Source organism: Mobula birostris, chromosome 8, assembly GCF_030028105.1.
Source record: "Mobula birostris isolate sMobBir1 chromosome 8, sMobBir1.hap1, whole genome shotgun sequence".
Lineage (NCBI taxonomy): Eukaryota > Metazoa > Chordata > Chondrichthyes > Myliobatiformes > Myliobatidae > Mobula > Mobula birostris.
The window spans coordinates 125564269-125583324 of NC_092377.1; the positions used below are offsets into that span (position 1 = coordinate 125564269).

General features: G+C 46.4%; 1 protein-coding gene across 1 annotated transcript in view; it reads left to right on the forward strand.

Annotated features, from left to right (window-relative positions):
* The window catches only part of LOC140201666 (myeloid cell surface antigen CD33-like), an 89259-nt gene that overhangs the window by 61526 nt on the left and 8677 nt on the right, over positions 1-19056 (forward strand). The gene's annotated exons all lie outside the window — the stretch shown is intronic.

Sequence of the window (19056 nt, forward strand, 5' to 3'; positions counted from 1 at the left end):
CTAGTTATAATCCAAACATTGCTGCTACAGAGAAAGCATTACCTCAGCAGTTAACATTACAGAGAAGCCATTACATTAGCCTTAGCAGTTAACATTATAGAGAAGCCATTATACTACTATAGCAGGTGCATATAAAGTAGTTCCTTACCCCACATTGGGCTCTCATTTCGATTATCTATCCTGCTATTTCCAGCATACAAACCGCTGATCAAATGGGTCAAACCAGTTCTAAAGGTGGTGAAAAGCTGGCCCAGGGGACAATGTGAGTTCTTATATGCTTTGAAATCATGAACTGGAGAATGTTCAGGGAGGCTGCTGCCCATGACAACCATGTTAACATTGAGGAATATGTAGATTCCGTGACCAACTACATAGAGACGTATTATGATCATGTTGCCATTATGAAACACATCTGGGTGAGGGCCACTCAGAAACCATGGCTTACTGCGCAGGTCCATGCATGGCTGAGGGATTGTGAAGCTGCCTTCAGGTTGGGGATGTGACAGCTCTCAGGAAAGCAAGAACTATCCTTTCCCACTCCATCAGGAAGGCAAACATTGCAAATATCACTCTACACTTCAAGAAGGAGAGAGGCAGAAGGAAGTCTAACCTCAGTAATTGGGAAAATGTTGGAGTCGATTGCTGAGGCTGAGAGCTCAGGGTACTTGGAGGTACATGATAAAATAGGCTGTGCTTAGCATGATTTCTTCAAAGGAAAATCTTGCGTGACTAATCTGTTGGAATTCTTTGAAGAAACAACAAACACCATAGACAAAGAAGAATCAGTTGATGATGTGTACTTGTATTTTCAGATGACCTTTGACAAGGTCCCACAGACAAGGTGGCTTAATGAGCTACAAACTCAACGTATTGCAGGAAAGATTCCAGCATGGATAAAGCTGTGGCTGATTGGCAGGAGGCAGAGTGGGAATATAGGTTGCCTACCAATGATTGGTGGTGGTCCAGAGGGGCTTGTGTTGGACTGATTTTTCTTATGTCATTTGTGAATGATTTGGATGATGGAATTGATGGCTTTGTTGCAAAGTTTGCAGCCGATATGCAGTTTGGTGGAGGTAAAAATAGTTTTGAAGAAGTAGAGAGGCTACAGAACGATTAAGGGAATGGGCAAAGAAATGGCAGATAGAATACAGTGTGAGGAAGTGTATGGCCATGCACTTTGGTGGATGAAATGAAAAGGTTAACTATTTTCTAAATGGAGAAAAAATACAAAACTCGGAAGTACAAAGCCATTTGGGATTCCTTGTGCAGGAATGCCTAAAGTTTAATTTGCAAGTTGAGCCTGTGTTGGGTAAGGCAAATGCGATGTTAGCATTCATTTCAAGAGGACGAGGATATGAAAGAAATTATGTAATGTTAACCTCACCTGGAGTATTGTGAGCAGTTTTGGACCCTTTATCTCAGAAAGGATGTGCTGAATCTTCAGAGGGTTCAAAGGAAGTTCACAAAATTGATTCCAGAATTACAGTAAATGGCTTGTTACATGAAGAGTGTTTGATGGCTCTCGGCCTGTACCCAGTAGAATTCAGAAGAAAGAGGGGAGACCTCATTGAAACCCCATCCGATGGTGAAAGGCTTTCAGAGAGTGGATGTGTAGAGGACATTTCCCATCGTAGAATAGTTTAAGACAAGAGAACACAGTCCAGAATAGAGAGACATTCTTTTAGAACTAATTTCTTTAGCCAGAGTGGTGAATCTATGGAATTATTTGCTACAAGCAACTATAGAGGCCAAGTCTTCTTATATTTAAGACAGAGATTGATAGATTCTTGATCTGCCTGGGAATGAAGGAATATGGGGAGAAGCCAGGAGATTGGGTCTGAGAGGAAATTTGGTTTAGTAATAATGAAATGGTGGTGCGGACTCAATGGACCGCATGGCCGAATTCTGCTCCTATATCTTATAGTCTATGGTCTTATGGAATTCAGAGGATTAGAAACCACAAGTTTACCCTTTGCATCAGTGACAGGGTGCCTCACTCCCTGATAGGCTGAATATCTTTTACACCCAAGTTGATGCCCAGAACAAACTGTAGGCGAGGAAGGCACCCCTCCCCCCACTCCCCCCCCACCCCCCACGGGAGCAGACACTCCATCTGGCTGGAGCTGAGGTGAGAAAGACCCTAAACAGAGGTAAACCCGCACAAAGCTGTGGAGCTTAATAATACACCAGGTTAAGTTCCAAAAGACTGTGCAGCTCAGAGAAGTGAGGTGCTGATTGATATATTCAACATCTCTCGGGAAATACTCATTGTCCTCTCGGTTTTCAAGGCATCATCCTTCATTCCAGCGCTAAAGAAGGTGACAGTAACCTGTCTAAATGGCTATTGTCCAGTGGCTGGTCATGAAATGCATTAAAGCTTGATTCCCAGCCACATTGGACCCTTTCCAGTTTGCTTATCACTCAAATCGATCCACTGAAGATGCAATAGCCTCTGCCCCACCTGGAAAATGGGGTCTCATATACCAGGCTGCTGTTATAGACCAGTTCCACATTTAACACCATCATACCCCAGAAACGGGTGGGGAAACTGTCCTCACTGGGTCTCAGCAACTCGTTCTGCAACTGGTTCCTGGACTTCTTAAAGGAAAGGCCCCTGTCAGTCCGTGTGGGCAGCAATGTCTCTAGTCCCATTACACTGAGCTCAGGCGTTCCCCAGGGCTGTGCTCTCAGCCCACTGCCGGTCAATCTCCTGCCACATGACTGTGTCACAAGAGTCAGCTCAAACCGTGTCATCGAGTTTGCAGATGATACAACATTGGTTGGCCTCATCAACAACAATGATGAGTCGGAGTACAGAGAGGAAGTGGAGCGGTTGGTAGACCGGTGAAGTGTCATAGGTGACCTACAGTCTTAAGTAAAAGTGCATGACTCAGGATTTGGGAATATCCAGGTTCTCCAGTCGGTTTTTCTTTTGGTTATGTTTTAAGACCATCAGACTACTAAACTATTCCAAACAAGCAATAGATTGATTTGATAGAGATTCTCTGAAAGAGATATTGTTAAAACATCATTTGTAAAATAGAGCAAGTAATTTTTTTAAATAAATAATGCTATTCAATTTTATTTTGTATCTTATCTCTATATACAGGCAAATATCCTTTGGAACAGATGGATAAAAGTAAAATGGTGGTCTATGTGCAAAGGAAGTGATCTTTGAGTAGGATTTTTAAAAAATTGATAAAGCTGAAAATGTTAACAAAATATTGGATGTAAGGTAAATTTACAGACACAATGTATGTATGAATGTATCTCAGTCTACAGTTTGGATACTATATAGAGAGTGCAGAGGAGGCTTAGAAGGATGTTGCCTGGATTGGACAGCATACCTTATGAGAATAGGTTGAGTGCACTTGATCTTTTCTCTTTGGAGCGACGGAGGATGAGAGGTGACCTGATAGAGGTGTATAAGATGATGAGAGGTATTGATCGTCTGGATTGTCAGAGGCTTTTTCCCAGGGCTGAAATGGCTAACACAAGGGGGCACAGTTTTAAGGTGCTTGGAAGTAGGTACAAGGGGGATGTCAGAGGTAAGTTGTTCACACAAAGAGTGGTGGGTGTATGGAATGCACTGCCAGCAAAGGTGGTAGAGGAGGAAACAATAGGGTCTTTTCAGAGCCTCTTAGATAGGTACATGGAGCTTAAAAAAATAGAAGGTGATACAGTGGGGGTAATTCTAGGCAGTTTCTCAAGTAGTTTACACGGTCAGCACAAAATTGTGAGCCAAAGGGCCTATAATATGCTGTAGATTTCTATGTTCTATGTTCTAAGTTCTAAGTCTGAACTTGGAGAAGACAAAAGAAATCACTGTGGACTTCACAAAGGTGCAGATGAACCAGGCCCCTCTGCGAATATATGGTTCCTCCATAGAGAGTGTTAAGTGCACCAAGTTCCTGGAAGTTCACATTGTGGATGACCTCACCTGGTCCCTCAATATCACCTCCCTGAACAAGAAGGCACAGCAGCACCTCCACCTCAAAGTGTCACCAGCAAATCTCTGTGTAACGAAGTATTTAATGTATGCACTTTACTTTGTTTATTTATGCTTAATTCATCTGAAGATTTTATCCCTACTTTCCTAAGTTATTGTACATGTATGTTATGTGTACTACTGTGCTTTACATCTTGGTCCAGAGAAATGTTGTATCATTTGACGGTATACATGTATATAATTAAATGACAATAAACTTGACTTGACTTGACGGGAGAGGGGAGAGGTGAGATTGTCCAGGTGTGTGTGGTTTTTGACAATGCTGGCTGCTTTACTCAGGCAGCAGGAAGTGTAGGCAGAGGCCATGGAGGGGAGGCTTGTTTCTGTCATGTGCAGTTTCTTGCGGTCACAGACAGAGCAGTTACTGTACCGAGCCGTGATCCATCCGGTCAACATGCTTTCTATGATTCAAATAGAGAAGGAAGTTCATGCTGAAACTGAACCCAAAGCTGTGAAGATTAAAATTATTGCTTATCCCTGTGGATGTAGAACTAACAGTATGTTGTATGAGAGTACTAGAGGGTGCGCAGTTATCCACTGAGGGTATTTGAGTCCTCTGTCCTCTTTTCTTTCTTCTTCCCAGCATTTAACACGTCTCCTTTCTTAGTGAAAACCAGCGGCTGTCCCTTCTCTGATACCTCCCCATCCTATATTTATCTCCTTGAAATCTCCCCAGATCCTCCTCTTGATCCACCCCTTCTCCCAGTTCGTGTCATCTGTCAGCTTGGAAACTCTGTCCAGTGCACGTGTTCCAGTAATTAATGTATATTCCTAAAGTGCATGCATTTCAAAAGTTCAAAGCTAAAATAAATTTATTATCAAAGTTTATACAGTATGTGTCACCATACAGAACCCTGAGATTTGTTTTCTTGTGGGCATACACAGTAAATCCAAGAAGTACAATAGAATCAATGAAAGACCGCACCCAAAAGAACAGATAATTAACCGATATGCGAAGAGAACAATCTGTGCAAATACAAATGAGAAAAAAACAATAAGTATCGAGAACATGAGATGAAAAGTCCTTGAAAGTGAGTCTACGGGTTGTGGGAAGAATTCAGTGATCTGATCCACTCTGTACTTCCATTCATTCTGAAAAACATTTTCAGATTTAATTCTTTTCTGTTGCTCAGCAAACTCTCAGTCCGGTCTGTTTACAGTTCCGTATCTCCTTAGGACATTGAAGACATTTGGCCCATCGAATTTAAATCAGACAGTTTATGGGGTGATCCCAACATCCACAATCTATTTGTAAATTCCCATCAGTTCCTCTCAGGCTGTACTGAATAGCTGTACAGTCGGAACGGTTTAAAATGGCCAATTAACCTCTCTGGGCTGCACTTTCAGTCCTGATATGGTCTCACATCACTTGCCTTTTCAAAACTATGAGCTGTATTCCCCTCATCATCTCTGCTTATTGATCAAGAGACTCCGAAATTTGGATGAGACAACTGGTCCAGAGGGTGTCGGGGTTGCAGAGACAGGGAGGGGTGTGTGGTCCAGAGTGGGGTTACAGAGAGAGGGAGGGCTCTGCCTGAGAGACCTCTCCCACAATGCAGCAGTCCCTAGGCTAAGCTAAAATAATGTCACTGTTAGATTGACTATTTGTGAATACTTCTAAATTGTGTTTCCCTTTCCTGATTTAAGTATTCTCTTCAACAATTTTATCCACACAGCGCAGCTGCTGCAGGAGAGGGCAGTGACCCCTGATGTGTCTGTCTGATTAACTCTGGAGACGAGCAGTGGACTGATCCTGGGTATGTAATTCCATGCTTGTAGCCAACTCCGGCAAGAACTGGTGATGTGAGACATTGTACAGAGTCTGATCATTGATGCAATTTAAGAGTTCTCTGTTCCTGGCTTTATCCAGGACAGCAATGGACTTTCCACCCCACCACACTGGACAGAGAGAGAGAAGAAGAAAGAAAATGGATGTCCTCCAATCCAGGAGGAGACATTCTGATAAATCTCACCGGGTTCTCTCCAGCACAATAACTTCCTATGTTTAGTGTGATAACCATAACTGCACGCAGTTCTCTGAGTGCAGTCTGACCAGTGGTTTGTAACATTATAACATATCATCCCAACTCTGATATTGTGCGCACTGACCCATGAAGGGAAGTATACCGTATGCCTCTTTCACCATCCCATCCACCTGTGTTACTACCATCAGACAACAATGATCTGAGTCTCAGCTCATAAACACAAGCGATTTTGCTGACGTGGGAAATTTGGAGAGACACACAGAAAATGCTGAAGGAGCTCAATGAGTCAGACAACCTGTGTGTGATTTAAGTTCTCTAGAATTCTTGTGAGTTCTCTGCTCATCATCTTTCCTTGGCGCAGGCATTTACTTTCCAAAATGCATCACCTCACACTTGTTAGGGTTAAATTCCACCTGCCATTGCATCACCAAACTTTTCACCTGCACTTTGTCCTGTGGCAACATTCGACACACTTCCCTGCTAATCACAACATTGTTAATTTGCATATTATTTACATACTTACCAACCTCCAACCTCTGGAGACATAAAAGGCGGCAGATGTGGGAATCTGGAGCAACAAACAACCCACAGGAGGAACTCAGCAGGTCAGCAGGTCTGTGGGCAGGAAAGCAATTGTAAATGTTTTGGGTTGAGACCCGGAATCTGGACTGAGATGGGGAGTGGGGAGTGGTAAATAAAGATAGCCAGTACACACATAATAGTCGAGGAACACAGCAGGTCAGTCAGCTGAGAAGAATAAACAGAGAGTGTTTGGGCTGAGACCCTTCATCAGGATTGGTAAATAAGGGGGCAAGAGCCAGAATAAGAAGGAGGGAGGAGGGGCAGATACTACACCTGCCCTACTCCCACCTGCCTCTCGACTTCCTTCTTCACCATCATTTTAGGCCCCAAACAGTCCTTCCATGTGTCACATCACTTCACCTTTGGATCTGTCAGGGTCATCTGCTGTATTCGATGCTCTCGGTGTGGCCTCCTCTACATCAGTAAGACCCGACACAGATTGAGGGACTGTTCTATAGAACATATTCACAACATCCACTGCAAAAGGCAAATCCTCCATTGGTGACCCAGTTCAATACCCATTCCCATTCTGACATGTCTGTCCATGGCCTCCTCTACTGTCACAATGAGACCGAACTCAGGCTGAAAGAGTAACACCTCATATTCATCTGGGTAACTTCCCACCTGATGACATGAATATCGATTTCTCTAACATCCAGCAATTTCTCTCCCTTCCCCCATCTCTCTATCCATTCCCCATTCTGGTTCTCCTCTCACCCCTTCTCATCTCGTGTTCATCACCTGCCTCCGATGCCCCTTTTCCTTCCTTTTCGTCAGTTTAGAATGGCCAATTAACCTGCCAATCAGTGTGCATTTGGACGTATGAGGAAGCCATAGAGAATGTACAAACTTCTTACAGAGAGCAGTGGAATTGAACCCTGGTCACTTGTACTGTAAAGTGTTGTGCTAACCACGATGTCACCAAACCTCAGGGGACTGTGCCGTACATCAGACAAGCCACCGCAGTGTCAGTGCCTTCTGGTTCTTAATTCAGTAGTCCTGGGAAAAGACTGCGTGCATTCATCCTATCTCTGCCCCTCAGGAATTTATGTACCTCGAGAAGACACCTCATATTCTCTTCGGCTCCAATAAATACAGCCCAAAATACACAGCCTCTTTTCATAACTCAGTCCCTCGAACTGATCAACATCCTCCTAAATCTACCTTGAACTCTTTCCAGATAGTGATCTTTGTACTTCAAAAGACAGTGACGGGGAACAGGGAACATTATCCAAGTGACAGGAATGAGGAAGTGTCACAATGTCAGAGGGAGTGACACACTGTCAGACAGAAAGTACTGAGGAAGTGTCAGACTGTCAGAGGGACAGCACTGTGGAAGTGTCACACTGTCAGAGGGACAGCACTGTGGGAGTGTCACACTGTCAGAGGGACAGCATTGAGGGAGCCCAGTACTGTAAGAGGGACAGTACTCAGGGAGTGCCACACTGCCAGAGGGACAGTACTGAGGAAGTGTCAGACTGTCAGAGTGACAGTCCTGAGGGAGTGTCACACCTTCAGAAATAAAGGAACAGTACTGATGGAGTGTCAGACCATATGCCACTTTTCCCAGGATACGTTCATGCCTGGCTGTCCTTGGAGACGGAGCATGCGATTGCAATGGGTATAGTGGGGGACTTCTGGGAGCGGTTGTCTGCTGGCATATTGACTGTTTTATAGACAGTAGTAAAAATATTTTAACTTGAGTATACTTATTGCCTTGTAAATATTGATTGTCTGTACCTTGTGTACATGTGCTGTAAATAAACTTTTGTAGTTTTGTCAAAAAAGGAGCAGTACTGAGGGAGCGTCACACTGTCACAGGGGCAGTACTGAGGGAATGTCACACTGTCAGAGGGGCAGCACTGAGGGGGCGTCACCCTGTCAGAGGGGCAGCACTGAGGGGGCGTCGCCCTGTCAGAGGGGCAGCACTGAGGGGGCGTCGCCCTGTCAGAGGGGCAGCACTGAGGGGGCGTCGCCCTGTCAGAGGGGCAGCACTGAGGGGGCGTCGCCCTGTCAGAGGGGCAGCACTGAGGGGGCGTCGCCCTGTCAGAGGGGCAGCACTGAGGGGGCGTCGCCCTGTCAGAGGGGCAGCACTGAGGGGGCGTCGCCCTGTCAGAGGGGCAGCACTGAGGGGGCGTCACCCTGTCAGAGGGGCAGCACTGAGGGGGCGTCACCCTGTCAGAGGGGCAGCACTGAGGGGGCGTCACCCTGTCAGAGGGGCAGCACTGAGAGAGTGTCACTCTATCAGACAGGCAGTATAATGTTTAGAATACCTCAGTGTCAGTTATGCAACCCTCTCAGTTAAAGCTTGGACCAAGATCCTCAGTTGAGCTGCAATCTTTCCCCTCATGGTTTATATTCATTTATAATGCCGCCCCTTTCAGGGAAAACCGTCCCAGCCTGTTCAGTCTCTCCTTAAACCCTCTAATACCAGTAACATCCTCGTGAATCTTTCCTGCATTCTCTTCAGCATAATGACATCCTTCCCGTAGATGCGTGACCAGAACAGCACAGAATGCTCCAAATGTAATCAACCAAGACATTGAACAGTTAACTTTCGTTCTCACTGTCCTGACCAATGTGGTCCAATGTGTCAAATGCCTCCTTCACCACCTTGTGTCAGTTTCCAGTTCCTTCCTGATTGACTGGGGCCCAGTTCCTCTTTCATGTGTCCTAGTTTTAAAATCTTCCTTTAAAATGTCCAGTACAACGTTAAAAAGGAATAAATTATGTGCAGACTGTGTTCACCAGCATTATTTTGTGTGTCTTGTATGAATTAGAAGTGTGTGGGATTACTAATGGGAATAGCATGGCACAGTCTGGGAATCTTTTTGTCTTTCACACTGATGTTGGAACCATGGCAGTTTGCTGGAGATTCATTGTAACTACTTTCTTTTTCAGTCTAAGGGCAGAAAACTGACAGAATATGCTGGATCTGAGAACAATCGGAAAGGTGCATCGGCAGCAGCTCCGGCATCTTTACAGGGGACAGTCTGTGCTCAGGGCCAACGTCAGTGAGCTTTGATGGGTCTGGGATTTCAGCAGACCACCAGTGGGTCTAGTCTGACTGGGGTATCACTAACCAGGGTCCTCAGGGCTGAGTAGGGGGCCAGGCTGTGTGCCCAGCTGGTTAGCTGAAAGAGTCAAGAGCCGTACAACACATAAACAGGTTCTTCTGCCCAAATGGTTCCTGCCAAACAAGATTCCCATCTAAATTAGTCACAAACACAAGAGCTTCTGCAGATGCTGGAAATCTTGAGCACAAAATGCTGAAGGAGCTCAGCAGGTCAGCAAGCATCTCCTGAAGGGAGTAAACATTTTCAACAGAGAACGTACATCTAAACTTTTGGCCACCTCTGCTCCATATCCCTCCAAACATCTCCTCTCTATGTTCCTGTCCATATGTTGTTAATCTACCTGCCTCAACAACTTCCTCTGGAACCTCGTTCCTCATGGAGTGGATTTGGACAGGACATTTCCTGTAGTGGTGGAGTCAATGACCAGAGGGCACTACCTCTGAGCAGAATCATTCCTTTAGAACAGAGAAGAGGAGGGAATTTTTTAGCCAGAGTGTGGTGAATCTGTAGAGTTAATTGCCACAGACAGCTGTGGAGGCCAATTCATTATGTGTATTTAAAACAGGTTGATATGTTCTTGATTATTAAGGACATCAGAGCTTACAGAGAGAAACAGGAGAATGGGGTTAAGAAGGATAATAACCATATAACAATTACATCACGGAAACAGGCCATCTTGGCCCTTCTAGTAAGTGCCGAACTCTTACTCTCACCTAGTCCTACCGAGAAGGACTCAGCCCATAACCCTCCATTCCTTTCCTGTCCATGTAGCTGTCCAATTTAACTTTAAACAACAACATCGAACCTGCCTCAACCACTTCTGCTGGAAGCTCGTTCCACACAGCTACCACTCTGAGTAAAGAAGTTCCCCCTTATGTTACCCATAAACTTTTGCCCTTTAACTATCAACTCATGTACTCTTGTTTGAATCTCCCCCACTCTCAATGGAAAAAGCCTATCCACATCAACTCTATCTATCCCCCTCATAATTTTAAACACCTCTATCAAGTTCCCCCTCAACCTTCTACATTCCAAAGAATAAAGACTCAACTTGTTCAACCTTTCTCTGTAACTTAGGTGATGAAACCCAGGTAACATTCTAGTAAATCTCCTCTGTACTCTATTTTGCTGACATCTTTCCTATAACTCGGTGACCAAAACTGTACACAATACTCCAAATTTGGCCTCACCAATGCCTTGTAAATTTCAACATTACATCCCAACTCCTATACTCAATGCTCTGATTTATAAAGGCCAGCTTTCTTCACCACCCTATCCACATGAGATTCCACCTTCAGGGAACTATGCACTATTATTCTTAGATCCCTCTGTCCTACTGCATTCTTCAGTGCCCTACCATTTACCATGTATGCCCTATTTTGAATAGTCCTACCGAAATGTAGCACCTCACATTGATCAGCATTAAACTCCATCTCCCATCTTTCAGCCCACTCTTCTAACCGGCCTAAATCTCTCTGCAAGCTTTGAAAACCTACTTCATTATCCTCAACTCCACCTATCTCAGTATCATCTGCTTAGTATCATAAGTTAGTCATGATAGAATGGTGGTGCAAACTCGATGGGCTGAATGGCGTAATTCTGCTCCTATGTCTTATGGTCTTACATATGGACCAGTTTCTGGGCGAAGAATTCTCCCCTCAGGCCCCTACTAAATTTCTTCAATACCACTTTCAACCTGTGCCTCTGTGGTCTTGATTTCCCAACCCTGGGAAATTAAATGTCCATTCACCCTATTCAGACTATGCACATTATAATTTTATACACCTCTGTATGTTTCACCTCAGTCTCATGTACTCCAGTGAAGAATGTCCTGACCAGTTCAACCTCTCTCTGTCTCTCAAAAAGCCAGTGGAAGCAGCTTTAAGCAGTTTAACAGTTGGGAGTTGGATCAGTTGAGGATGGAATGTGCGGGGCAGTGGGGTGAGAGCTTGTGGCTCAATTAGAGGAGTTAGTGATAACTCAACAGTATTGGTTCACAGTCTTCCCAACATAATGGAAACGTGTTAAACCACAAGTGCTGGGCCATTCTCTGGGCTGGGCTGAATTAGACTGATTAGATGCTTGATATCACATGTCAGCAATTAGACCCCATGATTCAAAGTTCAAAGTGCATTTATTATCAAAGCATGTATGCTATATACAATCTTGAGATATGTCTCCTACCAACAGCTACAAAACAAAGAAACCTAATGGAACCCATTAAAAAAGAATGACAAACAGCTGCTGCACGGGTGGGTGGGGAACACATTCTCATGGTCTGGTCCGTGAAGTCCGCATTCCAGTTCACAGTCCAGTCCATGGACTCAGGACTCCGGGTCTTCCAGCTGTCCCTTGTTTTGGTTGAGTTAATCATAGGCACCTGATTCCCATCTTGGGGCTTGGAATATAAGTAACCTTGGGGACAACTGTGGGCTGCTGGTTTGTCTTGTCAAGATCCCCTGGGAGCAACCTGCCGGTGGAAGGCTAGAGCGGCCACTTGCCATCTTTAGGCAACATTGGGGAACCATCCCCTCATGGTGCCTTGCTGTCAGTAGTCAGAGCTGTCTTTGTGGTATGGATTTGGCTGTTTCCTGGGCCAGCTGAGTGGCCGTCAGCCAATCTGAGCTAGGTAGGGATCCGGCTGTTTCCGTAGCCAGCGGAGGTTTCTGGCTGTAACTGCTACTCAGAGCAACCCCGATGCAGAGATGGAACTGTCTGTCATTCTTTGGTGTTTGTCTCTTCTTGTCCTCGCCTCTGTGGGTTAAGTCAGGCCGTTCTGCCGTTGCGCTGTAGGGGGATCTGTCTTGTCTTGTCTTCGCCTCTGTGGGGTAAGTCAGGCCATTTTGCTGTTGCCCTGTGGGGGGGGGGGACCTGCCTTGTCTTGTCCTGTCTCTGTAAGTTTGGCCATTCTGCCGTTGCCCGGCGGATGGTCCTGTCCCACCTTGGTGTGGAGAAGAAGTTGAGTCCTGGCTTGTCTAAGTATAAGTCCTGGCTCGTCTATATACTGTCCTGTCTCCTATTGGTATCGTGTTAAATATGAGTCCCGCTTTTCGAAGGATAAGTCCTGGCTCTGTGTTGATGTGCAGTTCCTAGTCTGTCTCCGAGCTCCAGCCTCCGAGTTATCAGCCTCCAAGACACAAGACACCAGCCTGCAGCCTCCAAGACACAAGACACCAGCCTGCAGCCTCCAAGACACAAGACACCAGCCTGCAGCCTCCAAGACACAAGACACCAGCCTGCAGCCTCCAAGACACAAGACACCAGCCTGCAGCCTCCAAGACACAAGACACCAGCCTGCAGCCTCCAAGACACAAGACACCAGCCTGCAGCCTCCAAGACACAAGACACCAGCCTGCAGCCTCCAAGACACAAGACACCAGCCTGCAGCCTCCAAGACACAAGACACCAGCCTGCAGCCTCCAAGACACAAGACACCAGCCTGCAGCCTCCAAGACACAAGACACCAGCCTGCAGCCTCCAGCCTCAAGACGCCAGCCTGCAGACCCCAGCTTGAAGCCTCTAGACCAAGAACCCAGCCTCAAGCCTCAAGATCAAGACTCCAGCCTCAAGACCAAGACAGGAACCTCTCTCCCGGCCCAAGACCAAGACCCCAGGCCGTCTCCCGGCCCAAGACCAAGACCCCAGGCCGTCTCCCGGCCCAAGACCAAGACCCCAGGCCGTCTCCCGGCCCAAGACCAAGACCCCAGGCCGTCTCTGAGGCCCGAGCCCGAGGCAAAACCCAGGTTCTGGATCGTTGTGCAGTCTCTGGCTCGGAGCCCAAGCCCAGGCTCATAGTGCATAGTTCCTTGTCTGTGTTCCCTATCTTGTCCATGTCCTAGCCCAAGTCTGCGTTCTTGTCCCCGCTCCTTGTCGGTATCCTGTCACGTCCCTAATCTAGTCGAGTCCTGCTCCTTGTACTTCGTTGTCTTTGTCTTGCATTTGGTTCCGCTACCAGCACCCCCACTGTGACACACATTGTGGAAACAATAAAAGTAAGCAAATCATATTCAGAACTGAAGATCTGGAAAGTGAGTCCACAGCCACCAAGCCAGTCATCAAATCAGCCGATGAGCCCATTAGTTGCAGGCCACAGTCTCAGTTCAGTGCAGAGGCGAATAAACCTCGTGGGGCAGTGAGCTGAACCGGCTCATCCCTCACCTTTGGCCCCGACACCCTAACCCTTTCAATCTCTTCTGGCACTTCAATTGTCTAAACTTCCTCGCTCTCGGACCCGAACCCTATCACTTCGATATGATCAAATTCCCAACTCTTTATTTTATCTGTCCCGCTCCTGGTTTCACCTATGGCCTTGTGTTTCTCTTCCCCCCACCCCCGGCACCCCGCCACCACCCTCACCTGTTAAATCTACTCCTCGTCTTTTTCTCTCCAGTCCTACCGAAACGTCTCGGCCCGAAACGTCGACTGTATTTATCTTCCACAGATGCAACCTGGCCTGCTGTGTGTCGCTTCGATACGCTCTCGGGTCCGGGCTCTACCACCCCAATTCACCCCTTGCCCGTCCTTTTCCAAAGCGGCCCAACCTTTAAACTGATCAAACCTCGGGTCTTTTCTCACTTTCGGTCCTGGACCCCACCTCCAACTCTGCCTCACCTCAGCTTACATCGCCTCTGTTCTACCACATAGAATTGCCTCCATATCCACTCCAGCAATGGCAAAACATTGGTTCATTCACTGCTCTCGGGAACAGAATCTCACGCTGCAACATCTCTGCACTTTCCAGACTTCACAGCAAAATTGCCAGCACATACAGTCTACTTAAAACTTCAACTGCAAAAGGCTATTGATTGCAGTTATCGGAGAAGAAAAGTGTGATTAATACAGTTCTTTAAAGTTTTGTTTGCTACCAGTGTGTCGTCACTGTGCTTCACCAGCCCCATCTTAAACTGAAGGGGTGGAACAGACTGAGGGTCGCACTGTACCAGGTCTCTCTCCTGAAGCTGGAAAATTGCGGAAAACCCAAAAGAACAGGTTCAGAACCACCAGAAGGGTTTGGGAGCGTGGAGTCTCATCTTGGCTGTGAACTGAAGCAGTTTCTCTTCCTGGAAGGATTCTGTTTGAGGTTTTCAGTCCGTGTGCCTCGAGTGCTGAGGAGGTGCTGCAACTGACGGATTTATTCCTTAAACTTAGTCGGCAGCGGGGACGGATTTATTCCATTTTGTAATTTCAGAAAATCCCTCCCATTAGGATTGCCTCGCCCAGGGCACTGAAGGAAGAGGACTTTAGATTTAGTTTTTCCCGGTGCACGTACAGCACCAAAGTGTTTTTTTTTCACCCCAAGGATATCCTTGCCTAGAGTAAATAACTCCTATTCTCCCTCCCCTCTCTGATCTGGCATTCCACTGGTAGTATAACTGTGAATAGTTCCAGCAGTGGTCCCTAACTTCGGACTGCTCAGTGATCGTGATCGTCATGGTGTTCTGCAGCTCGAAGAAGTCGGCATCAAATTCTTATGCTCAGGCTGCGGCTTGGAACCATAGAACCATAGAACATTACAGCACAGAAGCAGGCCTTTTGGCCCTTCTTGGCTGTGCCTAACCATTTTTCTGTCTAGTCCCACTGACCTGCACCTGGAACATATCCCTCTATATACCTCTCATCCATGTACCTGTCCAAGTTTTTCTTAAATGTTAAAAGTGAGCCTGCATTTACCACTTCATCTGGCAGCTCATTCCACACTCCCACCACTCTCTGTGTGAAGAAGCCCCCCTAATGTTCCCTTTAAACTTTCCCCCCCTCACCCTTAACCCACGTCCTCTGGTTTTTTTTCTCCCCTAGCCTCAGTGGAAAAAGCCTGCTTGCATTCACTCTATCTATACCCATCATAATTTTATATACCTCTATCAAATCTGCCCCCATACTTCTACGCTCCAGGGAATAAACTCCTAACCTATTCAACCTTTTTCTGTAACTCAGTTTCTCAAGTCCTGGCAACGGCCTTGTAAACCTTCTCCGCACTCTTTCAACCTTATCAATATCCTTCCTGTAATTTGGTAACCAAAATTGCACACAATACTCCAAACCCAGCCTCACCAATGCCTTATACAACCATGTCATAATATTCCAAATATTATACTCAATACTTTGATTTATAAAGGCCAATGTACCAAAAGGTCTCTTTATGACCCTATCTACTTGTGACGCCACTTTTAGGGAATTTTGTATCTGAATTCCCAGATTCCTCTGTTCTACTGCACTCCTCAGTGCCCTACCATTTACCTTGTATGTTCTACCTTGGTTTCTCCTTCCAAAGTGCAATACCTCAGACTTGTCTGTATTAAACTCCATCTGCCATTTTTCAGCCCAAATCCCTCTGCAAGCTTTGAAAACCACCTTCACTGTCCACTACACCTCCAATCTTTGTATCGTCAGCAAATTTGCTGATCCAATTTACCACATTATCATCCAGATCATTGATATAGATGACAAATAACAATGGACCCAGCAATGATCCCTGTGGCACATCACTAGTCACAGGCCGCTACACAGAGAAGCAATCCTCCACTGCCACTCTCTGGCTTCTTCCATTGAGCCAATGTCTAATCCAATTTACTACCTCTCCATGTATACCTAGCGACTGAATCTTCCTAACTAACCTCCCATGCAGGATCTTGTCAAAGGCCTTACTGAAGTCCATGTAGACAACATCCACTGCCTTCCCTTCATCCGCTTTCCTGGTAACCTCCTAGAAAAACTCAAATAGATCTGTTAAACATGACCTACCACACACAAAACCATGTTGACTCTCCCTAATAAGTCCCTGTCTATCCAAATAATTGTAGATCCTATCTCTTAGTACTCCTTCCAATAATTTACCTACTACCAACGTCAAATTTACCGGCCTATAATTTCCTGGATTACTTTTAGAGCCTTTTTTAAACAACGGAACAACTTGAGCTATCTTCCAATCCTCTAGCACCTCACCTGTAGACACCAACATTTTAAATATATCTGCCAGGGGCCCAGCAATTTCAGCAATAGTCTCCTTCAAGGTCTGAGAGAATACCCTGTCAGGTCCTGGGGATTTATCCACTCTGATATGCCTCAAGATAGCAAACACCTCCTCCTCTTCAATGTGTATAGGTTCCATGACCTCACTACTTGTTTGCCTTATTTCCATAGACTCCATGCCAGTTTTCTTAGTAAATACAGATGCAAAAAATCCATTTAAGATCTTCCTCATTTCTTTTGGTTCCATACATAGCCGACCACTCTGACCTTCAAGAGAACAAATTTTATCCCTTACTATCCTTTTGCTCTTAATATACCTGTAGAAGCTCTTTGGATTATCCTTCAGCTTGACTGCCGTAGCATCCTCATGTCTTCTTTTAGCCCTCCTGATTTCTTTCTTAAGTATTTTTTTGCACTTTTTATACTCCTCAAGTGCCTTATTTGTTCCCTGTTTCCTATACATGTCATATGTCTCTCTCTTCTTCTTTATCAGAGTTCCAATATCCCTTGAGAACCAAGGTTCCTTATTCTTATTCACCTTGCCTTTAATCCTGACAGGAACATATAAACTCTGCACTCTCAAAATTTCTCCTTTGAAGCCCTCCCACTTTCCAATGACATCCTTGCCAGAGAACAACCTGTCCCAATCTACGCTTTTTAGATCCTTTCTCATTTCTTCAAATTTGGACTTTTTCCAGCTTAGAATCTCAACCCGATGACCAGATCTTTCTTTATCCATGATCAAGTTGAAACTAATGGTGTTATGATCACTGGAACCAAAGTGTTCCCCTACATACATTTCTGTCACCTGCCCTAACTCGTTTCCTAATAGGAGATTTAATACTCTAGTTGGTACCCTGGCACCCGGGAGGCAACAAACCATCCGGGAGTCTCTGTCACGACCACAGAACCTACTGTCTGTACCTCTAACTATCGAGTCCCCGATCACTACCGCTCTCCTCTTCTTCCACCCTCCCTTCTGCACTGCAGAACCAGACTCAGTGCCAGAGATCGGCTGCCGCAGCTTTTCCCAGGCTTCTGGAGTTAGATCTTGCGAAGAGTGTCACCCTCTTAAATATTTGACTTTGAAAAATGTCGCGCAATGCACTGTACCAACTTCAGCAGTAGGAATGGCCTTTTAAAAGCCACGGCTGGGACTTTTGGTGGCCGCGATGATTTTCACGGCTGCGAAATTGAACGGGAAGACCATATTCTATTTTAGGGCTGGCAGAGATGTGTTCCTGGCATTCAGTTGGGTTTTCCTTACGGTGGAGCCGTGTTGGCCCCCGTGAAGGTGGTTATTTTTTTCCGATGCCCATCTTCACATCCCGCGATGCGTCCCTCCTCCCTCGCCTGCGTTCACTGCGTGAGGTGCGGTCAGAAGTAACCCCAATGCGATACAGGACATTTCGCCTTTATCCATTCTGAGCCGGTTGCTTATGCGGGGTGAGGATGCAGATGGGGGCTTTCAGGCGCAATTTGGGGGGCATTATTTTAGTATTCCTTGGGCCACAGGCCGACCGCGATCCCACACCTGAAAAGAGTTTGGGCATATTCGAAAGAATTGCCCGAACTGCCAGGCTGCTAACTCCACCTCGGAGCCGCAAGGTGGCACCGCTGGGCCTTCCCGAGGTATTCTTCTTCCTCTTTCCGATTTCCGCCCTCCCCCAACCCCCGTGTCACTGGCGGTATGGGATCGACGTTGAAGGTGCTGAGGTTGGGTTCAGATAAAGGGCAGGAAGGCAAAGCAAAAGAAGAAACATCTCGAGGCCTTTCCGCCGGAGGTGGAGCGGGATGTTACTGCTGAACTCGAGGGACCCGATGGTGTCTGAGCTCCAACAAAAACCTGGGAAAGTCGGGGGATGGGGAAGTGGTACCTGAGGCTGACGTCGCCTCTGAAGTGGAATTTAACGGGTCGCAGCACCCTCGTGGTCTGAAGGTACGGAGAGATGTGTCCATTGAATTTGCAGGCCAGGGGCCTCCAGCAAAGGCTTTATGCTAAGAGTATGTCTGCCCAGATCTGGAGGATAGCGGTGCCATACAAGGTCCCTCTGGCGATGTGACTTCTCTTGAGCTTGTGTCCTCCAGGCGGCTAGGCGGCGCCATTTTAGAGGGAGTGCGTGAGGTGACAGAATTGCCTTCGGTTGAGACTGTGTGCCCACAGCACCCATCCTCTGGGGAGGAGGAAATCCCTGGAGAACAGGGCTCGCCTGTGAGTGGAGAGTCACCGGTGGGGTTAGTCTCTCAAACTGTTGCCTCAATCGAGGCCGTGCCCTGCTGAGAGATTCCGGTCCCAGTGCACGAGGGGAACCGGAGTAGCCCTGGATCACCACCCCACGCAATTATGAGAAAGAGTGTATCAGCAGGTGAGGAGGGAGGGGTCGCTGCGAATGTTGTTTCTGTGGAGCGTGACAAGGTTGTAGAGGTGGGAAGT